General features: G+C 39.0%; 1 long non-coding RNA gene across 1 annotated transcript in view; it reads left to right on the top strand.

Moving 5' to 3' along the window:
* LOC102554815 (uncharacterized) overlaps positions 1–19,102 on the top strand; it is a 64,751-nt gene extending 45,649 nt beyond the window's left edge. Inside the window, exon 9 of the long non-coding RNA XR_005497762.2 lies at positions 11,081–19,102. This is a non-coding gene — a long non-coding RNA (uncharacterized LOC102554815). The remainder of the gene's footprint in view (positions 1–11,080) is intronic.
* Positions 19,103–24,528: the final 5,426 nt, after the last annotated feature.

Genomic DNA, 24,528 nt, shown 5'->3' with positions numbered 1-24,528 from the left:
GTATCTGTCTAGGAAATTGTCCATTTCCTGAAGATTTTCAAATTTTGTTGAATATAGGTTTTTATAGTAAGATCTGATGATTTTTTGAATTTCCTCCGAATCTGTAGTTATGTCTCCCTTTTCATTTCTGATTTTGTTAATTTGGACACACTCTCTGTGTCCTCTCGTTAGTCTGGCTAAGGGTTTATCTATCTTGTTGATTTTCTCAAAGAACCAACTTTTGGTTCTGTTGATTCTTTCTATGGTCCTTTTTGTTTCTACTTGGTTGATTTCAGCTCTGAGTTTGATTATTTCCTGCCTTCTAGTCCTCCTGGGTGTATTTGCTTCTTTTTGTTCTAGAGCTTTTAGGTGTGCTGTCAAGCTGCTGACATATGCTCTTTCCTGTTTCTTTCTGCAGGCACTCAGCGCTATGAGTTTTCCTCTTAGCACAGCTTTCATTGTGTCCCATAGGTTTGAGTATGTTGTATCTTCATTTTCATTAAATTCTAAAAAGTTTTTAATTTCTTTCTTTATTTCTTCCTTGACCAGGTTATCATTGAGTAGAGCATTGTTCAATTTCCACGTATATGTGGGCATTCTTCCCTTATTGTTATTGAAGACCAGTTTTAGGCCGTGGTGGTCCGATAGCACGCATGGGATTATTTCTATCTTTCTGTACCTGTTGAGGCCCGTTTTTTGACCAATTATATGGTCAATTTTGGAGAAAGTACCATGAGGAGCTGAGAAGAAGGTATATCCTTTTGCTTTAGGATAGAATGTTCTATAAATATCCGTTAAGTCCATTTGGGTCATGACTTCTCTTAGTCTGTCTACATCACTGTTTAATTTCTGTTTCCATGATCTGTCCATTGATGAGAGTGGGGTGTTGAAATCTCCCACTATTATTGTGTGAGGTGCAATGTGTGTTTTGAGCTTTAGTAAGGTTTCTTTTACATATGTAGGTGCCCTTGTATTTGGGGCATAGATATTTAGGATTGAGAGTTCATCTTGGTTGATTTTTCCTTTGATGAATATGAAGTGTCCTTCCTTATCTTTTTTGATGACTTTTAGTTGGAAATTGATTTTATTTGATATTAGAATGGCTACTCCAGCTTGCTTCTTCTGACCATTTGCTTGGAAAGTTGTTTTCCAGCCTTTCACTCTGAGGTAGTGTCTGTCTTTGTCTCTGAGGTGTGTTTCCTGTAGGCAGCAGAATGCAGGGTCCTCGTTGCGTATCCAGTTTGTTAATCTATGTCTTTTTATTGGGGAGTTGAGGCCATTGATATTGAGAGATATTAAGGAATAGTGATTATTGCTTCCCGTTATATTCATATTTGATGTGAGGTTATGTTTGTGTGCTTTCATTCTCTTTGTTTTGTTGCCAAGACGATTAGTTTCTTGCTTCTTCTAGGGTATAGCTTGCCTCCTTATGTTGGGCTTTACCATTTATTATCCTTTGTAGTGCTGGATTTGTAGAAAGATATTGTGTAAATTTGGTTTTGTCATGGAATATCTTGGTTTCTCCATCAATGTTAATTGAGAGTTTTGCTGGATACAGTAATCTGGGCTGGCATTTGTGTTCTCTTAGGGTCTGTATGACATCAGTCCAGGATCTTCTGGCCTTCATAGTTTCTGGCGAGAAGTCTGGTGTGATTCTGATAGGTCTCCCTTTATATGTTACTTGACCTTTTTCCCTTACTGCTTTTAATATTCTTTCTTTATTTTGTGCGTTTGGTGTTTTGACAATTATGTGACGGGAGGTGTTTCTTTTCTGGTCCAATCTATTAGGAGTTCTGTAGGCTTCCTGTATGTCTATGGGTATCTCTTTTTTTAGGTTAGGGAAGTTTTCTTCTATGATTTTGTTGAAGATATTTACTGGTCCTTTGAGCTGGGAGTCTTCACTCTCTTCTATACCTATTATCCTTAGGTTTGATCTTCTCATTGAGTCCTGGATTTCCTGTATGTTTTGGACCAGTAGCTTTTTCCGCTTTACATTATCTTTGACAGTTGAGTCAATGATTTCTATGGAATCTTCTGCTCCTGAGATTCTCTCTTCCATCTCTTGTATTCTGTTGGTGAAGCTTGTATCTACAGCTCCTTGTCTCTTCTTTTGGTTTTCTATATCCAGGGTTGTTTCCATGTGTTCTTTCTTGATTGCTTCTATTTCCATTTTTAATTCCTTCAACTGTTTGATTGTGTTTTCCTGGAATTCTTTCAGGGATTTTTGTGTCTCCTCTCTGTGGGCTTCTACTTGTTTATTTATGTTTTCCTGGAATTCTTTCAGGCATTTTTGCGATTCCTCTCTGTAGGCTTCTACTTGTTCTCTAAGGGAGTTCTTCACGTCTTTCTTGAAGTCCTCCAGCATCATGATCAAATATGATTTTGAAACTAGATCTTGCTTTTCTGGTGTGTTTGGATATTCCATGTTTGTTTTGGTGGGAGAATTGGGCTCCGATGATGGCATGTAGTCTTGGTTTCTGTTGCTTGGGTTCCTGCGCTTGCCTCTCGCCATCAGATTATCTCTAGTGTTACTTTGTTCTGCTATTTCTGACAGTGGCTAGACTGTCCTATAAGCCTGTGTGTCAGGAGTGCTGTAGACCTGTTTTCCTCTCTTTTAGTCAGTTATGGGGACAGAGTGTTCTGCTTTCGGGCGTGTAGTTTTTCCTCTCTACAGGTCTTCAGCTGTTCCTGTGGGCCTGTGTCTTGAGTTCACCAGGCAGCTTTCTTGCAGCAGAAAATTTGGTCTTACCTGTGGTCCCGAGGCTCAGGTTTGCTCGTGGGGTGTTGTCCAGGGGCTCTCTGCAGCGGCAGCAACCAGGAAGACCTGTGCCGCCCCTTCCGGGAGCTTCAGTGCACCAGGGTTCCAGATGGTCTTTGGCTTTTTCCTCTGGCGTCCGAGATGTGTGTGCAGGGAGCAGTCTCTTCTGGTTTCCCAGGCTTGTCTGCCTCTCTGAAGGTTTAGCTCTCCCTCCCACGGGATTTGGGTGCAGAGAACTGTTTATCCGGTCTGTTTCCTTCAGGGTCCGGCGGTGTCTGTGGCAGGGGTCCTGCCGCTCCTGGGCCCTCCCCCACGGGAGCCCAGAGGCCTTATACAGTTTCCTCTTGGGCCAGGGATGTGGGCAGGGGTGAGCAGTGTTGGTGGTCTCTTCCGCTCTGCAGCCTCAGGAGTGCCCACCTGACCAGGCGGTTGGGTCTCTCTCTCACCGGGTCTGGGAGCAGAGAGCTGCTGCGGGCCGGGATCCGCGGGTGATGATTTTTTTTTTTTTTTTTTTTTTTTTAATATCCTCAGTTTCTGTTGTTATGTCTCCGTCTTAATTTCTAATGTTGTTAATTTGGATACTCTCTCTGTGCACTCTGGTTGGTCTGGCTAAGAGCTCATCTATCTTGTTGATATCCTCAAAGAACCTGCTCCTGCTTTTGTTGATTCTTTGTATAGTTCTTTTTGTTTCTGCTTGGCTGATTAGAGCCCTGAGTTTATTTCCTACCATCTACTCCTCTTGGGTGTATTTGCCTTTCTTTGTTCTAGAGCTTTTAGGTGTGCTGTCAAGCTGCTAGTTTATGCTCTCTCCAGTTTCTTTCTGCAGGCACTCAGCACTAGGAGTTTTCCTCTTAGCGCTGCTTCCCTTGTGTACCATGAGCTTGGATACGCTGTGCCTTCATTTTCATTACATTCTAAACAGTCTTTAATTTCTTTATTTATTCCTTGTCCAGGTTATCATTGAGTAGAGCGTTGTTCAGCTTCCATGTGTATGTGGCTTTCTGTTGTTTTTTTCTTGTTGAAGATCAGCCTTAGTTCATGGTGATCTGATAGGATGTATAGGATTATTTTAATCTTCTTGTATGTGTTGAATCCTGTTTTGTGACTGATTATATGGTCATTTTTAGAGAAGGTACCATTAGGTGCTAAGAAGAAGGTAAATTCTTTTGTTTTAGGATGAAATGTTCTATAGATATCTGTTAAATCTATTTGGTTCATAACTTTTGTTTCTTTCTCTGTGTCTCTGTTTAGTTTCTGTTTCCACGATCTGTCCATTGATGAGAGTGGGATGTTTAAATCTCCCACTATTATTTTGTGAGGTGCAATTTGTGCTTTGAGCTTTAGTAAGATTTTTTTTTATGAATGTGGTTGCCCTTACATTTGGAGCATAGATATTCACAATTGGAAGTTCATATTGGTGGATTTTTTTCCTTTGATGAATATGAAGTGTCCTTCCTTATTATTTTTGATAACTTTTGGTTGAAAGTCTATTTTATTAAATATTAAAATGGCTACTCCAGCTTCTTTCTTGGGACCATTTGCTTGGAAATTGTTTTCCAGCCTTTTCCTCTCAGGGAGTGTCTGTCTTTGTCACTGTGGTGTGTTTCTTGTATGCAGCAAAATGCTGGGTCCTCTTTAAGTATCCAGTCTGTTATTCTGTCTTTTTATTGGAAATTGCATCCATTGATGTTGAGAGATATTAGGGACCAATGGTGGTTGTTTCCTATTATTTTTGTTGTTAGAGGTGGAATTATGTTTGTGTGTCTATCTTCTTTTGGGTTTGTTGCAAGGAAATTACTTTCTTGCTTTTTTAAGAGTGTAGTTTCTCTCCTTTTGTTGGAGTTTTCCATCTATTATCCTTTGTAGGGCTGAATTTGTGGAAAGATATTGTGTAAATTTGGTTTTGTCATGGAATATCTTGCTTTCTCCATCTATGTTAATTGGGAATTTTGCTGGATATAGTAGCCTGGGCTGGTGTTTGTGTTCTCTTTGGGTCTGTTTGACATCTTTCCATGGCCTTCTAGCTTTCATAGTCTCTGTTGAGAAGTCTGGTGTAATTCTGATAGGTCTGCCTTTATATGTACTGGGCCTTATCCCCTTACTGCTTTTAATATTCTTTCTTTGTTTTGTGCATTTGGTGTTTTGACTATTATGTGACAAGAGGAATTTCTTTTCTGGTCCAATCTATTTGGAGTTTTGTGGGCTTCTTGTATGTTCATGGGCATCTCTTTCTTTAGGATTCAGAAGTTTACTTCTATAATTTTGTTGAAGATATTTACTGGCCCTTTAAATTGGGAATCTTCCCTCTCTTCTATATCTATTATCCTTAGGTTTGATCTTCTCATTGCATTCTGGATTTCTTGAATGTTTTGGGTTAGGAGCTTTTTGCATTTTCTCTGATGGTTGTGTCAATGTTTTCTATGGTATCTTTCCCCCACTAAGATTCTCTCTTCTATCTCTTGTAGTCTCTTGATAATGCTTAGGTCTATGACTCTTTCCTAGGTTTTCTATCTCCAGGGTTGTCTCCCTTTGTGTTTTCTTTTTGTTGTGATTTAAAATCAAAATCTTGCTTTTTCAGTGTGTTGGGGGTATCTACGGCTTGCTGTAGTGGGGGAACTGGGTTCTCATGATGCCAAGTGGCCTTAGTTTCTGTTGCTTAGGTTCTTGCCTTTGCCTCTCACCATCTTCTTATCTCTGGTGTTAGCTGATCTTGCTGTCTCTGACAGTGGATTGACCTTTCTTTAAGCCTGCGTGTCAGCACTCCTGGAGACCAGCTTTCTTCCAGTGGGATTTGGGTACAGAGAGCTGTTGCACAGGATCAGCTCCAGGCATAGGCTGAGTTGTTATGTTCTTAATGCAATGATCTTACCAGTGATTATTTCCAAGAGTGGTGAAAATTGCCAGTGAGTTCTACCTTGTTTGCATCACAGATAATTATGAGGGTGATAGACAGATTTAAAATAGTTCATCCTCATCTAAGCCCAGATCAAGAGGTTAAACAGGACTCTTACCATTCTTCTTGGATACCTTTAAAGGCTTTGTCAAAACACTGTCCTGATCAGTTTCAATAATTTGGAGAAATTGAGAAGTAAAATGCTCACTGAGTTGAGTTCTTGTGACAGAATGTTTCATTGTTAACTGGACTGATGTAAGAGAAGGTTTGGGAAACATTTTTTTGTGAGCGTGTGTCATGACAAAACATTTATACTCCCTTCTAATTACTCCCAGTGCCCTTATTTCAAAGTTTACTCCTTGCTGATTGGGTGCCATAGACACTGGTTCTGGTAATGACATAATTTTCCATCAGCCTGATAACTCAGTTGGAACTGTAGTTATTGTAAACAGACATAATTATAATTAGATATCAAATGCTGATAGTTTTTCATTATTCGAAGAAGGTGAATATTAGTTAATGAATTAATTAGTTGTAAGTAGTTTCTTCTGATATAAATTTTATATTTTAAAGATTAACATTTAATAAAACATTTTTTCTTCAAACATAGAACTCAATCCTGAAGTCAGTTCTCTCCCAGAGTGGAATTTTAGAGTTTTATAAAACTTATTTATAAAACTAATTTGAAGTAATGAGAAGAAGTTAGTTGTCTGTTGAATGTTCTTCTCTGGACTGGATTGCATATGTGTTACTTAATGTACATTGTATATTAGTGTCATCAAATCTTATTTTAATGTTTAAATCATTGTAACTTAGTGACTTCCTAGTTTAGCAACTGTCATCCAGAGAGCATGATGAATTCTATGATCCCATCATTAACAGGAAGCCAGCTCACGACTTAAATGCCAGCCTGTGCATCCTCCTGCTCCTCTGACTTCATTGAGAGTTTTCCTTGGAATAAGTCAATTATCCTTATGTGTCAATATTAGTTTGGATTTTTCTGAAATTTCTAGCTAATAGGTTAACAGTTTGTGTTAATGGTTGTGACAGTTGCTGTTAGTCAATACATTGATACATTGTATTACCATAAAAGATTGGAGAGTAAACTTCATTCAACTGTGTGCTTAGTATCACAGTTTTGAACAGAATGAGATGAGTGAAGTTTTGGAAAGGACTTATTTTACACTAATTATGGGGCACATGAACATGCACAATGTTGCACTTAACATATTTAGTATCTACTTAAAGAATATTGCTAATATATTTATTCTCAGTTTTGTTTCTCTCCCAACTACTCCCTGTGCCAGTAAAGGAGTTTTTCATTTAATCAAGCTGTTGTTTCCCAGTGACACAGCAGGATTCTTGAAATATTCCAGCCACCACACACTCCCTTGAATTTAAATCGCCACATGAAAGAACACACAACACAATAATCTCTGATCCAATTGATAAGATATAATTGCCCACCTAGACATAGAAAGCCCTGTACACATCCATCCATTTTTTTCTTTTTTTCATCTTTATTTGCATCCATCCTTTAAGAATATTCATAACAACCTGAAAATGTGCAGAGAGGAATCCTAACATCCACCTCCATGTTCTCTCCTCTCTTTTCCCTTCCTCCTCTCTCTAAAACTTTTCTCCCACCCATCCTTCCTTCTCGTTCAACGACAGGTCTTGTTCTATTTTGTACCTGCCTTCACTTGTGTAATGACATAATCCTACATTTCACCCTTTTTGTCTAATTAAAATTTTTTCTCTCAAATATAAGCTGAGCACAGCCATTATCATCTTTTAATTAAAAACATAAAATGTACCTAACACACAGTCTAATTTAGTTGTCCATTACAGTTTGAGAAAGGCTTAAAATCTGGTATCACCTGGCTAGCTTGTATACCATTGGACAACTATCTAATAAAATATGTATTTTTAAAGTTAAACAGCCTGATAAGCTATAAGACTATAATCAGTATTCAGCCCTGTCAGAAATCTGAGAATGACCAGTTATCTATAAACATAGGAATCCTAATGTGGCTTCCAGAACTGAGGGGCTGTAGATACAAATCTTCACTAGCACAGTCCTCTGTTATCAACCTGTGAGCACAAGCCTTCAACCTTTGGACCCAAAATCAACTGACAGACTCCTGAAATGTAGAAACCTTGAAGAGCTGATAATTCTGACTTGGCAAAATTATCAGCTGACTATTCTGCATAAGGTGTCCCTTCGTGGACAGTATTAGTCTGTAGATGAAACTGGCAGTTTCTGCCTATTAAAAGTAATACTATTACAAAGTATTGCCTAACCTAGAGGTAGAGATGCTCAAATTCTTTGTTAAATCCACCAAAGGGGAACTGTTAGGAGCAGCTATGTCTCAAGAAAAGATAAATAACTTTACATCTCATATTTTTTGGATTTCTGACAATTTTGAAAAACATCTATCTGTATAAGGTAATCTGGACTGTTGTCATTATATCTTAATATATTATTTTGAAAGGCATCTAACAAAAGCACTCTAGGACCTAACTGACATGTGTTATAAACTCAGACTTTTGTAATGGCATCAATAGAAGGACTGGCTCTAAACCTTGTACTTTTAAAAAAATTTTAACAAATAAATTCTATACCAAAGCAAAGATAGGATTTAAACTTAGTTACCAAATGAGATTATGACTGTATAACTCAGTCTAGCTAATTCCTCCCTGTTAAATTACGACCATTTCTAAATTCCTGATAAAAACGACCTTAGAATAACCACTTTCAGCCCCTCCCAAAAGTTTGGGGAATTGGGGTGATGACTCTTCAATAACTTCTTCAAGCTGTAGGTGGGCTTCAATAACTTCTTCAAGCTGTAGGTGGGCATTGAGATATCCTGGGGGGCTTGGGGGTAGGGAAAATAGAGCAAATGTTGTGGCCTGATGTCTGTCTTGACTGGACCCAGCTGAAAGTTCTTGAGATCAGGAATCCAAATAGGTACATTATGTAAAATATAATTCTCAAGACAAAAGTTTAGAATAGAATTTTCTTTTTGTTTGATTCTCTTGAATCTAGTTTTTCAGGTGATCTCCCTCTATCAAATCTGATCAACATGACTCTGGAAATTGTCCCAAGCCTAATCACCCTTTTTAAAAACACAAAGACAAAACCTTTCTCCAAAAATACTGTTCCTTAGTCTGTAACCAGAAAAGCTTGTATCTTGCACTCTCTCCCAGAGTAATAAACTCAAAGTCATACCCATTATGAAGATTAAACAGTTTTTAAAAAGGAAGTAAGCCAAATAATAGTGTTAAATAATAAGCCTGTTAGGCTTTTCTAATCTGTTATATCAGGAAATTAACCCAAAGTTCCCATGGAGCCCACATTAAGAGAATCTGAGCTTCCTGTTGTGGTAAATATCCAAAATAACCACAAACCCTCAGTAGCCGGCATGAACAAGCCATATGACCTTCAGTGGGGGTAATTCATAAGACAGATCAAACACCTTCTATCAATTCTAATATCAATAAGTAAACAACTTATCAAACCAGAACTTTAGCCCAAAATATATCGATCTGTTAAACTCTCTACCTGGCCTCAGATTTTTATTTAACCTTAATAACTTGTAAATATCACAGTTCTCTACTTGGAGTCTGCGACTAATTTTCCTTAAGTAAGTTCCAAACCATGGGTGAAAATCCCCACATGATTCAGGTAATTTCTGTATTCTCTTCTTCTTAAAAACAAACTTAATCTCCTTCTAATAATACCTGTTATTAAGAAGTTGCTGTCTAACTAGGATTTTAACCCAAAATTCCTGTGGAGCCCACATTAGAAGGAATATGAGTATCCTGAAAGACTTTCTAAAAATCTTTCTTTAAAAAGCAGCTTTTAATCTCTAACTCTCTGAGCTGGCACTACTTATCACAGCCTGTTTGTACTGATTTGTTTAAAGTTCCCGTGCTTGAGCTGTCATGTGACTCAACGTGGTGCTGGCTCCCTCTTACTAGAAAATAAAACTTAAATTTAAGATTATGTTTTCAATTTCTATTAAAATTTCATTGGAATTTTGTTGTCGATAGTAATGAATCTCTAGTCTGCTTTTAACATAGTGGCCAATTACATAGTAATATTCCTTCTAATCAAAGAGTATAAGAGATCTTTCCATCTTCTGGTAACACTTCAATTACTTTTTTTAATTCTGTTGTTGAATTTGCTTACCAGATAGGCATGTGAAAATGGTGGCCCTGAATAGGAGTCACTAAAATGGGTGTTACTTGCCATAAAAATATAATTTTAGTGTCATATGTTCAAACAGACCAAGGTAAAAGCTCATATTTTGGCAATGATTGGTAGATAATTACCAGGTGGTCCTCATTTAAGGTGGGTATATAGTCATATACTTAGTGAAACAGCAAAGAAATAAGGTTTCCTTCCAGAATGGAAGCATTGTTGTGAAGATAATAGGAAAAGTTGCCTAACTTTTGCTGATGTGGGGGAGAAATATACAAGTTTCAAAATTCTTGTTCACTGTCTCTCAGGATTATATGTTCTAGGACTTAATGGTCCACTTGGATAAATGATACTATAACTTCCAAATTCCAAAATCAGTCTAGACTGAAATGGGAATGTACACTTTATACTCTGAAGCTTTTATATACATACATTCTCACAAATATATACATTATATATTCTATATAATGTATCTACTGTATTCTGAGAAACTGAACAAGGAATATTTAAAATTAAAATCAATTCTATAAGGTAGGTCAGAAAACAGGAAAGGACACCAGATTTGAGGCAAACAAGATACTAGATGAAAAATATAAACAAAATTTCAGTTAGTTCATGGTAATTGAGGATGGAATTATTTTAGTCACAGTACTATTTGAGATGAGGCCAAGATGTTCAAGAGAATCAGAAAGTATTGTCACTCTGTGGATGTCAAAGAGGGAGGCATAAAATTAAGGATCCACATAAAGCAAGGATTGCACACTTCACAGAATCTTCCTTATTCATGTAAAGATTCAGGATAAACCCTGAAAGATGACTTTTGCTATATTGTTAAAGGCTTTGCATTACTTGGTACATTCTTGAACACATGCCTGGAATTCAAATACTGCATTCATACATGCAATAGAAAATAATTTTACATCAGCCTTTCATTTTATCCTACAGAAACTCATTTTAAATTGATTATAATGTATGTTCTGATAGCCCATACTTACTGCAAAGAAGCATCTTCTGCGGTGTTCCTTTCATAGTCAATAGGATATTTTATATGGACTTTAGACACAATACCATTCCAACAGAACATTTCATTATTATGACAAATCATTTTCAATGCATTAAAGCAATGTCCCTGAAAATAGTATGTATTATTTATTCTATAGATATGCTCCATCTTTGTCAGGAAATAAAATTAGTGAGTTATTTTAAAGAAATGCAATTATCTTTGTGTACATTTGAATTACAGGTATCACTATGAATATGCTTCCACTTCTAATCTCTTTTTATATAATGAAAGACTACAGGAAATAATAGATATGGTGAGTGTAAGATGAGAATTTCCTTTAAATCTCTTGAGTTCTGATACATGTTTTATATATTATCAAAAGCAATTGTCTTTAAATCTTAACTTCAGTTGTGTTCTGGGAATGCAAATAATGCTCCTCAGATATATGTTATACTACCCACTTGATAGAACGTATTTGAGACTAATAACCCAGTTGAAGAAATTACCACGGAAGCTCCCCATTCAACCAATGTGAACAAATAATAGAGAAAAAAATCATTGTGCAGAGGAAGGTATATGGTGCATTCTATAAATATATACAAGTGAATTTGATGGCTGGAAAATCTGACATGTTGATTACAGAATTGATTGTATATCTTTGCCCCTTTTAGTGTGGGCTGACAAATGTGCACACCCAGAAGGGTTTGCTTTTGTTTTTTGTTTTATAGGAGAATTACATATTCTTTGAAGGACACAAATGGTAACTGATATGAAATGCTTGCTCTTCTCTAGAGCGATGATTTCTCCCACTCTCAGCATTTCTTTCTTTCTTTTTTAATCTATTAATTTTTACCTCAAATGATAGCCCACATCCCAGTTACCCCTCCACAAATCCCTCATCCATTTGCCCTCTTCTCTCCACTTTGCCTCTATGACGGTGCTCCCCCATCCACCCACCCCACTCCTCCAACATCCCCTTACACTGGGGCATCAAACCTCTACAGGACGAATGGCCTCCCCTCCCATTGATGTCAGATAAGACCATCCTCTGCTACATATGTATCTGGAGCCATGGATCCCTCCCTGTACACTCTTTGGCTGGTGGTTTAGTCCCTGAGAGCACTGGGTGATCTATTTAGTTGATATTATTCTTATGGGGTTGCAATCCCACTCTGCCCCTCCAGCCCTTCTGGTGGCTCCCCAACTGGGATCCCTGAGCTCAGTGTGATGGTTGGCTCCAAGCATACACATCTCCATGGGTCATTTGCCTGCTGAACCTCCCAAGGGACAGGCATAACAGGTTCCTCTCATGAAGTAGCAACAGTGTCAGGGGCTGGTGGGTGGGTGACATCTGCAGACAGGATGGATCCCCAGGTAGTCCCTGGATGGCCCTTCCTTCAGCCTCTGCTCCATTTTTGTCTCTTTCTTTACTTTGGACGGGAACATTTCTGGGTAAAAAAAAAAAAACCTTTGAGATGGGTGGATGGCCCCATCCCTCGACTGGGGGGCATGCTGATCTACTGGAAGCAGTTTCTACAGGTTCTATCACCCCTTCACTGTGCATTTCAGCTAAAGTCATCCCCATTGGCTCTTGGACCTCTCGCTTCCCGGGCACCTGGGACCCTCCAGAGGCCACCCATTCTCAGTTTAATTCTATACCCCATATTTTGATTGGGTCGTATGGGTTTTTTGGTGATTAGCTTCTTAAATTCTTTATATATTTTGGATATTAGCCCTCTATCGGATGTGGGGTTGGTGAAGGTTTTTCCCCCCGATCTGTAGGATGCCATTTTGTCTTATTGAGTATGTCCTTTGCCTTACAGAAACTTTCCAGTCTCATGATGTCCCATTTATCAGTTCTTGGCTTTAGAGCATGAGCCGTTGGAGTTCCGTTTAGGAAATTTCTGCCTGTGCCAATGGGTTCAAGGCTCTTTTCCACTTTCTCTTCTATTAGGTTGAGTATATCACATTTTATGTTGAGATCTTTGATTCATTTGGACTTGAGCTTTGTGCATGGTGACAAATATGGGTCTATTTTCATTTTTCTACATATATACACCCAATTAGACCAGCACCATTTGTTGAAACTGTTGTCTTTTGTCCATTGGATGGTTTTAGCACCTTTGTCAAAGATCAAGTGACCATAGGTTTGTGGGTTTATTTCTGGGTCTTCAATTCTATTCCATCGATCTACCTGCCTGTCTCTGTACAAATACCATGCGGGTTTTATCATTATTGCTCTGTAGTACACCTTGAGGTCAGGAATAGTGACTTCCCCCAGAAGTTCTTTTATTGTTGAGAATAGGTTTTTCTAACCTGGGATTTATTTGTGTTATTTCAAATGAATTTGAGAAATTCTCTTTCTAATTCTATGAAGAATTGAGTTGAAATTTTGATGGGGATTGTACTGAATCTGTAGATTGCTTTCAGTAAGAGGGCCATTTTTTACTATATTAATCCTGACAATCTATGAGCATGGGAGATCTTTCCATCTTCTGAGGTCTTTCTTTCTTCAGGGACTTAATGTTTTTGTCATACAAATCTTTCACTTGCTTGGTTAGAGTCACACCCAAATATGTTATATTACTTGTGAGTATTATGCAGGGTGTTGCTTCCGTAATTTCTTTCTCAGCCTGTTTATCCTTTGAGTAGAAGAAGGCTACTGATGTTTGAGGTAATTTTATATCCAGCCACTGTTCTTGAGTAGTTTATCAACTATAGGAGCTCTCTAGTACAATTTGGGGGGTCACTTAAGTATGATATCATATCATCTGCAAATAATGATATCTTAAACTTCTCACATTCCTGGCCCAAGAAAAACCTGCCTAGTTTCCTCTAGATACAGGAATATAGGAGCAGTCAGCAGCAGGAACCTGTTGTTTTCTGACTGAGCCCAGAACTGAACTGAACTGGTCCCATAGCTCCCTGTACCAAAATCCCATTGGGGAGAGAGCTGGACTCTCAGAATTGCGGACAATCCTGAGAGCCCAAAGGAGACAACTATGTCTGTCCATATTCCTGACCAAAGATGGACCTGCCTAGTGTCCTCTGTCCCCTCTGGGCACAGGGACCTAGGAGCAGTCAGGGGCAGGACCCTTGGGGATTCTGCCTGCACCAAGAGCTGAAATCCAGTTGCCAGGAGTGCCTACACACATGAGAACAGAGGTAAGAGCAACTTTTCTGCTCTAAGCAACCTGCCCGTTGGCCTCAGGACACATAAAGGCAGAAATTGTCTGGGACAGTACACTTCTGGTTTCTGGCTGAGCCTAGAGCTGAGCAGGTCCCAGAGTTCCCAGCACCCAAATCCTGTGGGGGAGGGAGCTGGACTTTCAGAAGTGTGGACAATCCTGAGAGCTCAGGGGAGACTGCCACTTCTCACATTGCTGGCCCAAGAGGAAGCTACCTAGTGGCCACTGAATATAGGGATATAGGAACAGTCAGCGGCAGGAACCTCTGGTTTCTGACTGTGCCTGAACTGAACTGAACTGGTTCCACAGCTCCCTGCACCCAAATCCGGTGGGGGAGAGAACTGGACTCTCAGAATTGCGGACAATCCTGAAAGCTCAGAGAAGACAACTACTTCTGCCCACATTCCTGACCCAAGAGGAACCTGCCTAGTGCCCTCCATGCCCTCTGGGCACAGAGACCTAGGACAGTCAGGGGCACAGCCCTTGGGGTTTCCACCTGTGCTGAGAGCTGAAAGTCAGTCAACAGGGCTGCCAACACACTTGAGAGCAGAGGTAAGATCAACTCTTCTGTGCCAAGCAACCCACCTGGAGGCTTCAGGTGACACAAAACCAAGAGCAGCTCTCTGTTCCCAAATCCAGCTGAAAGGAAACAGGCCTACAGGAGGGTCAAGCCACTGTCAGAGACAGCAAAACAAGCTAACAGTAGAGACATCCTGCTGGTGAGAGGCAAGCCCAGAAACATAAGCAACAGAAACCAAGACTACTTGACATCATCGGAGCCCAGTTCTCCCACGAAAGCAAATACTGTATATCAAAACACTAGAAAAGCAAGAATTGGATTTAAAATTCTTCTTTATTCTTCAAGATGATGATAGAAGACTTTAAGGAGGACATAAATAACTCCCTTAAAGAAATACAGGACAACACAGGTAAACAAGTAGAAGCCCTTAAAGAGGAAACACAAAAATCCCTTAAAGAATTACAGGAAAACACAACCAAACAGGTGAAGGAATAGAACAATACCATCCAGGATTTAAAAACGGAAATGGAAACAATAAAGAAAGCACAAAAGAGGACAACCCTAGAGATATAAAACCTAGGAAAGAGATCAGGAGCCACAGATGCAAGCATCACCAACCAAATACAAGAGATAGAAGAGAGAATCTCAGGGGCGGAAGATACCATAGAAAACATCAACACAGCCATCAGAGATAACGTGAAACACAAAAAGCTCCTAACCCAAAACATCCAGGAAATCCAGGACACAATAAGAAGATCAAACCTAAGAATAATAGGTATAGAGAAGAGTGAAGACTCCCAACTTAAAGGGACAGTAGGTACCTTCAACAAAATTATAGAAGAAAACTTCCCTAACCTAAAGAAAGAGATGCCCATAAACATACAAGAAGCCTACAGAACACCAAATAGATTGGACCAGAAAAGAAATTCCTCCCATCATGTAACAGTTAAAACACCAAATGCACAAAACAAAGAAAGAATATTAAAAGCAGTAAGGGAAAAAGGTTAAGTAACATATAAAGACAGACTTATAAAAATTACACCAGACTTCTTAACAGAGACTATGAAAGCCAGAAGATCCTGGGCAGATGTCATACAGACCCTAAGAAAACACAAATGCCAGCCCAGGCTACTATATCCAGTAAAACTCTCAATTAACATAGTTGGAGAAACCAACACACAGAGGGAAACTGCACCTTACAAAAAGCAAGAAAGCAGTCTCCTTGCAATGAAACCAAAAGAAGAGAGAGACACAAACATAATTCTGCCTCTAACAACAAAAATAACAGGAAACAACAATCACTATTCTTTAATATCTCTTAACATCAGTGGATTCAACTCATCAATAAAAGGCAGTCTAACAGACTGGATAAGTAAAGAGGACCCAGCATTTTGGTGCATACACAAAACACACCTCAGAGACAAAGACAGACACTACCTCAGAGCAAAAGGCTGGAAAACAACTTTACAATCCAATGGTCTGAAGCAACAAGCTGGAGTAGCCATTCTAATATGGAATAAAATTGACTTTCAACCAAAAGTTATCAAAAAAGATAAGGAAGGACACTTCATATTCATCAAAGGAAAAATCCACCATGATGAACTCTCAATCCTAAATATCAATGCTCCAAATGCAAGGGAACCTACACTCATAAAAGAAAACTTACTAAAACTCAAAGCACACATTGCACCTCACACAGTAATAGTAGATGATTTTAATACCACACTCATCAATGGACAGATCGTGGAAATAGAAACTAAAGAGAGACCTAGAGAAACTAACAGAAGTTATGAACTAAATGGATTTAACAGATATTTATATAACATTTCATCCTAAAACAAAAGAATAAACCTTCTTCTCAGCACCTCATGGTACCATATAATGGGTCAAAAAATAGGCCTCAACAGATACAAGAAGATTGCAATAATCCCATGCATCCTATCAGATCACCATGGATTAAGGCTGGTCTAAAATAACAAAAACGACAGAAAGCCCACATATAAAGGGAAGTTGAACAATGCTCTACTCAATGCTAATTTGGTCAAGAATGAAATAAAGTAAGACATTAAAGACTTTTTGGAATTTAATGAAAATGAAGTCACAGCATACCCATACTTATGGGACACACTGGAAGTAGTGCTAAGAGGAAAACTCATAGCACCGAGTGCCTTCAAAAGGAAACTGGAAAGAGCACGCACTAGCAGCTTGACAGCACAGCTGAAAGCTCTAGAACCAAAAAAGCAAATACAAGAGGAGTAGAAGGCATAAAATAATGAAACTCAGGGCTGAAATCAACCAAGTTGAAACAGAACGAACTATACAACGAATCAACACAACCAGGAGCTGGTCCTTTGAGAAAAGCAACATGATAGATAAACCCTTAGCCAGAATAGCCAGAGAGCACAGAGAAATTATACAGATTAACAAAATCAGAAATGAAAATGGACATATAACAACAGAATCTGAAGAATTTCAAAAAATCATGATATCCTACTACAAAAGCCTATGTACAACAAAATCAGAAAATCTGAATGAAATGGTCAATTTTCTAGAAAAATACCAGATACAAAAATTAAATCCGGATCAAATAAACAATCTAAACAATCCCATAACACCCAAAGAAATAGAAACAGTTATTAAATGTCTCCAAACCAAAAAAGACCTCATACCAATACTATTCAAACTATTACACAAAATAGAAACAGAGAGCACTACCCATATCCACCTATGAACCCACGATTATGCTTATACCTAAACCATACAAAGACTCAACAAAGAAAGAGAACTTCCGACCAATTTCCCTTATGAATATCGACGCCAAAATACTTAATAAAATTCTCACAAACTGAATTCAAGAACATCAAAATCAAGAAGGCTTCATCTCAGGGATGCAGGGATGGTTCAATATACAAAAATCCATCAATATAATCCACTATGTAAACAAATTCAAAGAAAAAACACACATGATCATCTCATTAGATGCTGAGATAGCATTTGACAAAATTCAACACCCCTTCATGTTAAAAGTCTTAAAAAAGATCAGGAATTCAAGGCTCATCCTGAAACATAGTAAAAGCAACATACAGCAAATGAGTAGCCAACATTAAACTAAATGGAGAGAAACTTGAACCAACCCCACTAAAATCAAGGATTTGACAAGGCTGCCCACTCTCTCCCTACTTATTCAATATAGTATTCAAAGTCCTAGCCAGACAGCAATCAGACAACAAAAAGAGGTCAAAGGGATACAAACTGGAAAGGAAGAAGTTGAAATATCACTATTTGCAGATGATATGATAGTATATTTAAGTGATCCCAAAAAGTTCCACCAGAGAACTACTAAACCTGATAAACACCTTCAGCAAAGTGGCTGGGTATAAAATTAACTCAAATAAATCAGTAGCCTTCATCTACACAAAAGAGAAACAAGCCGAGAAAGAAATTAGGGAAATGACACCCTTCATAATAGTCCCAAATAATATAAAATACCTCGGTGTGACTTTAACCAAGCAAGTGAAAGATCTGTATGATAAGAACTTCAAACCTCTGAAGAAAGAAATTGAAGAAGATCTCAGAAGATGGAAAGATCTCCCATGCTCATGGATTGGCAGAATTAATATACTAAAAATGGCCATTTTACCGAAAGCAGTCTACAGATTCTATGCAATCCCCATCAAAATTCCAATCCAATTCTTCATAGAATTAGACAGAACAATTTGTAAATTCATCTGGAATAACAAAAAACCCAGGATAGCTAAAACTCTCCTCAACAATAAAAGGACTTCTTGGGGAATCACTATCCCTGAACTCAAGCAGTATTACAGAGCAATAGTAATAAAAAAAACCTGCATGGTATTGGTACAGAGACAGACAGATAGACCAATGGAATAGAATTGAAGACCCAGAAATGAACCCACACACCTATGGTCACTTGATTTTTGACAAAGGAGCCAAAACCATCCAATGGAAAAAAAGATAGCATTTTCAGCAAATGGTGCTGGTTCAACTGGAGGTCAACATGTAGAAGAATGCAGATCAATCCATGCTTATCACCCTGTACAAAGCTTAAGTCCAAGTGGATCAAGGACCTCCACATCAAGCCATATACACTCAAACTAATAGAAAAAGTGGGGAAGAATCCCAAACACATGGGCACTGGAGAAAATTTCCTGAACAAAACACGAATGGCTTATGCTCTAAGATCAAGAATCGACAAATGGGATCTCATAAAACTACAAAGCTTCTGTAAGGCAAAGGACACTATTGTTAGGACAAAATGGCAACCAACAGATTGGGAAAAGATCTTTACCAGCCCTACAACTGATAGAGGGCTTATATCCAAAATATACAAAGAAATCAACGAAGTTAAACTGCAGAGAGACAAATAACCCTATTAAAAATGGGGTTCAGCAAAGACTATACATGGACTGACCCTGGGCTACAACCTTATAGGTAGCAATGAATAGCCTAGTAAGAGCACCAGTGGAAAGGAAAGCCCTTGGTCCTGCCAAGACTGAACCCCCAGCGAACGTGGTTTTTGGGGGGAGAGTGGTAATGGGGGGAGGATGGGAAGGGGAACACCCATAAAGAAGGAGAGGGGGAGGCGTTAGGGGGATGTTGGCCCAGAAACTGGGAAAGGGAATAACAATTGAAATGTAAATAAGAAATACCCAAGTTAATAAAGATGAAAAAATGGGGTTCAGAGCTAAACAACGAATTCACAGCTGAGGAATGCCGAATGGCCGAGAAACACCTAAAGAAATGTTCAACATCTTTAGTCATAAGGGAAATGCAAATCAAAACAACCCTGAGATTCCACCTCACACCAGTCAGAATGACTATGATCAAAAAACTCAGGTGACAGCAGATGCTGGAGAGGATGTGGAGAAAGAGGTACACTCCTCCATTGTTGGTGGGATTGCAGCCTGGTACAACCATTCTGGAAATCAGTCTGGAGGTTCCTCAGAAAATTGGACTTTGAACTGCCTGAGGATCCAGCTATACCTCTCTTGGGCATATACCCAAAAGATGCCCCAACATATAACAAAGACACATGCTCCACTATGTTCATAGCAGCCTTATTTATAATAGCCAGAAGCTGGAAAGAACCCAGATGCCCTTCAACAGAGGAATGGATACAGAAAATGTGGTACATCTACACAATGGAGTACTACTCAGCTATCAAAAACAATGATGTCATGAAATTCATAGGCAAATGGATGGAACTACAGAATATCCTGAGTGAGGTAACCCAGTCACAAAATTCCACACATGGAATGCTCTCACTGAATAGTGGATGTTAGCCCAAAAGCTCGCATTATCTAAGATACAATCCACAGACCACATGAAGCCCAAGAAGGACGACCAAAGTGCAGATGCTTCTGTCCTTCTTAAAAGGGGGAACAAAATATTCATAGTAGGGGATATGGAGAAAAAATTTGGAGCAGAGACTAAAGGAACAGCCATTCAGATCCTGTCGCACATGTGGCCCATATATGTACAGCCACCAAAACTAGATAATATTGATGAAGCCAAGGAGTGCATGGTGACAGGAGCCTGATATAGCTGTCTCCTGAGAGGCGCTGCCAGAGCACGTCAAATACAGAGGTGAATGCTAGCAGCAAACCACTGAACTGAGAATGCCCCCCCCCCTTACTGGAGGAATTAGAGAAAGGATTGAAAGAGCTGAAGGAGCTTGCAACCCCATAAAAACAACAATGCCAACCAACCAGAGCTTCCAGGGACTGAACCACTACCCAAAGACTATACATGGACATTCCATGGCTCCAGCTGCATATGTGGCAGAAGATGGCCTTGTTGGGCACCAATGAAAAGAGAAGTCCTTGGTCCTGCCAAGGCTGGACCTCCCATTGTAGGGGAATGTTGGAGAGGTGAGAAGCGGGATGGTTGTGGAGGGAAAATACCCTTATAGAAGAAGGGGAGGGGAATGGAATGGGAGCTTATGGCCGGGAAATTGGGAAAGGGAATAACATTTGAAATGTAAATAAAATATATCCAATAAAAATGATATCTTGACTTCCTCCTTCACAATTTCTATTCCTTTGATCTCCTTTTGTTGTGTAATTGCTCTGGCTAGAACTTTGAATACTATTTTGAACAGATAGGGAGAGAGTGGGCAACTTTGTCTCATTCCTCATTTTAATAAGATTACTTTGAGTTTCTCTCAATTTAGTTTGATGTTAGCTATTGATTTGTTGTATATTGCTTTTATTATGTTTTGGCATGTACCTTGAATTCCTGATCTCTCCCATACTTTTAACATGAAGGTGTGTGATATTTTGTCAAAGGCTTTTTCAGCATCTAATGGGATGATCATGTGATTTTTTTTCCTTTGAGTTTGTTTATATAGTGGATTACATTAATGGATTTCCCTGGCATCCCTGGGATGAAGCCTACTTGATCATTGTGAATGATCATTTTGATGTGTTTTTGGACTCAGTTTGTAAGAATTTTATTGAGTATTTTTACATCTATTCATAAGGGAATTTGGTCTGTAGATCTCTTTCTTTGTTGTGTCTTTTTGTGGTTTAGGTATCAGCGTAACTGTGGCTTCACAGAAAGAATTGTGTTATGTTCCTTCTGTTTCTATTTTGTGGACTAGCTTGAAAAGTATTAGTATTAGGTCTTCTTTGATGGTCTGATAGAATTCTGCTCTAGCATTTCTTAGTTGCCAATAGTTCTTTGGTAGGGATACAGGTCCATGGGCTTAACATATCAATTGTGTTTGTCGTGGTTGCTTAGACTGGATAGACACCTTTTCTGGCATTACCAAGAGACACAATCTCCATAGTAAAGTCCCTGATTCTTTGACTTTACAGTTTTCTTTTACTGCGATATATTTTAATTTTAGTTATAAATTCAATATATATGTGACTAAATGTTTTTAAACAATACTATGAGGTATAAAACAAAACAAATCTTTATATTTATGTTCTAGTTTGATTTCTCTTACTGTGACAAAACATTGACCAAAAACAGCTTAAGGAAGGAAATACTTATACTTCTGGGTCACATGTGGTCCATCACTGAGATAAATCAGGACAAGAATTCAACCAGGAGCTTGGAGGTTGAAGCAGAAACCATGGAAGAACACTGCTTATTGGCACCCTCATAGGCTTACACTCAGCTAGCTTTTGTTTTTGTTTTTTGTTTTTTGTTTTTGTTTTTGTTTGAGACAAAGTTTCTCTATATAGTCCTGGAACTCACTCTGTAAACCAGGTTGGCATTGAACTCAAAGATCCTCCTGCCTCTGCCCTCAGGGATACTGGGGGTAAAGGCATGTGCCAATCAATGCCTGTCTTTAAGTAGCTTTATTATACATCCTGGAACCACATGCTCAGGGGACGATGCCACCCACTGTGGGATGGGCCCGCCTGTAGCAATTAACTATCATGACACCCCTCTCCACCAAAACATGCCCCCAGGCATCTGGTCTGTGCTATCTCCCTATTGAGATTCCTTTCTCACATGAATTCCGGCTATCTCAAGTTGATAGTCAAAGCTAAGAATGACATCATTTGTCAGTTTTCAATCGAGCATAATGATTCCTTATCACACAAAAAGAAAATTGGCATTCTGAAATTGTTTCCCACCCTTTCTTATCTCCTTTTACCATAAGTTTTTCTGGTCTCAATTATACTCCTTTCACAACGTTCTCTGAACTTTTATAGATGGCATGTTATTCAGTAGAAATAATGAATGAGAACTAATGTTTTAAGGATGAGACAAGTATATTTCAGTTTGTCAAGCAGAAAAATGGACACACCTATAAAGAGATGGATCGAGGATATGTCTTAGACAAGGTTCCTATAACTGCACAAAACATCATGACCAAGGAGCAAGTTTATTCAGCTTACCCTTCCACATTCCTGTTCATCCCCAAAGGAAGTCAGGACTGGGACTCAAGCAGGTCAGGAAGCAGCAGCTGATGCAGTGGCCATGGAGGGATGTTACTTACTGACTTGCTCCCCATGACTTGCTCAGCTTGCTTTCTTATAGAACCCAAGACCACCAGCCCAGGGACGGCACCACCCACAGTGTGCCCTCCCACCTTGATCACTACTTGAGAAAATGCCTTACATCTGAATCTCATGGGGACATTTCCACAAGGGAGGATCCTTTCTCTGTGATAACTCCAGCTCGTGTCAAATTGACACACAAAATGAACTAGTACAGGGCATGTATTAAGGAAGAGTTTTAAAAATAATGTCACGGGTTGGGGATTTAGCTCAGTGGTAGAGCGCTTGCCTAGGGAAGCGCAAGGCCCTGGGTTCGGTCCCCAGCTCCGAAAAAAAAGAACCAAAAAAAAAAAAATAATGTCACATAAAAACACCAAAGGAACGGACACCAGTTGTCTATGGAAATAAGTACATACTCCACGATGGTTTCAGACGCTAGGATGAACCATAAAGGGTTCATTTGTCAAAACAAGAAATAATAATTTTTCCAATGTAAGGAGAAGGATGTTCACAGACGAATGAGTAGTACACTTAGGGATACTTTTCAAGTTATTAGTGCCATGTCTAAAAGTTACTAATACTGGGCAAAGAGTGTGCTCAGGAAGAATGTGTTCCTTTCCATGACAGGTTTCAGCATGGATCCTGAAAGCATACATGACATTTATGAATGTCTAGGCAAAGCACTCAAAGTCTGATATCATGCAGTAAAGCATTGGTGTTTCTACAATTACATGTTTTTCTAAGAATATAACTATACAGTGGTACTTTTTGTTTAATTAAAATTGGTATTTGGAAAATAACACTTTAAAAGACATTTAACTTATCTGGACCCCTGGAAGCTCTCAGAGAGTGAGTGTCACTAACCAAAGAGCATACACTGGCTGGACCGAGGGCCCAGCACATATGTAGCAGACGTGTGGATCAGACTCCATGTAGGTCCCCCAACAGTTGGAGCAGGCTGTATGTAGCCTGGCAGTGGAATCCATTCCCCACCAGAACTGCCTTGTCTGGACTCAGTGGGAGAAGGTTGCCCCTAATTCTGAAGAGACTTGATATGCCATGGTCAGAGATACCTAGAGGAGCCCCCTTCTCTCAGAAGAGAAGGGGGATGGGGCTATGGACTCTGTGAAGTGGGGACTGGGAAGGAGCAGCATGGATGTTTTAGAAATCATTATCTTCAAATTATATATTTTGTTATATAGTACTGTTTCTATTTTATCACAATTGTTATAATAATAGTTATGAATCCATCAGCAGACCCAAAAGAACTGAATGGATTTGAATAAGAAAAGGAGAAACATTTTGATATGAATAAGGAAATGGAAGTATGTAAAGTATTAAATTTATATTACTCGTGTAATTGTGTTGGGTTTACCAATATTACAGCCTTCCAAAACAATGTACCCTTTAACCTAACTTATACAGTTAAGATATAATAATATAATATTGTACAGAAAGCATTTAATCTATTGTATATACCATATAATGATCCTAGATGTCAGTCACATAAACACTAGCCATTGATATGGAGTAAACAATTATCTGATTTTATAAGCTCCTGTTTTATATGGTTATTTCTATTGGATATTTTATGTATTTACATTTCAAATGTTACCCTCTTTCCCAGATCCCTCCTCTCCCATAAGCCCTCCCCCTGCTTGTGTGAGGATGTTCCCCCTTACACCCACCCACTCCCACCTCAACACCATGGAATCCCCCTACAATGGGAAAAGGAACCTTCACAGAACCAGGGACCTCCCCTCTCACTGATTCCAGATAAGGCCATGCTTTGCTACATATGCATCTGGAGCCATGGGTCCCTCCTCTTTGGTTGGAACCTCTGGGAGCTCTGGAGGGTCTGGTTGGTTGAGATTGTTGTTCTTCCTATGGGGTTGCAAACCCCTTCAGCTCCTTCAGTCCTTTCTCTAACTCCTCCATTGGGGTCCCCATGTTCAGTCTGATGGTGAGCTACAAACATCCTCATCTGTATCAGTAGAGCTC

Source organism: Rattus norvegicus, chromosome 20 (genome assembly GCF_036323735.1).
Source record: "Rattus norvegicus strain BN/NHsdMcwi chromosome 20, GRCr8, whole genome shotgun sequence".
Lineage (NCBI taxonomy): Eukaryota > Metazoa > Chordata > Mammalia > Rodentia > Muridae > Rattus > Rattus norvegicus.
The sequence above is the reverse complement of the archived record's forward strand: the minus strand, read 5'-3'. Positions and strand labels throughout refer to the sequence as shown.